Genomic DNA, 299 nt, shown 5'->3' on the forward strand with positions numbered 1-299 from the left:
CCGGACTGGGGCGGGCGGTTCACATAGCAATACACAAAAGATACGAGTAATTCTTCGGACTCATAAGGGTAAAATAGTAATTAAGCAGGTAAGCAAGAGTCGGATCGCAGAAAGGCCTCTTTCATGCATGAGACGTCTCACGTGGGAGGTTTGGGCCTCTGTTCTTTAGATTTTAAGGTTCTTTAAATGCATTATTTATTTTGTTGGGAATCATAAGATTTTTTTTCTATTGCAAGTTGGAAATATTTCTAACTTCGGATTCTTTGAATCATGTCAGGGGTTTGAAATTTAGGAATTTT

This window comes from Typha angustifolia, chromosome 14 (genome assembly GCF_048772165.1).
Source record: "Typha angustifolia cultivar Huaian chromosome 14, ASM4877216v1, whole genome shotgun sequence".
NCBI lineage: Eukaryota > Viridiplantae > Streptophyta > Magnoliopsida > Poales > Typhaceae > Typha > Typha angustifolia.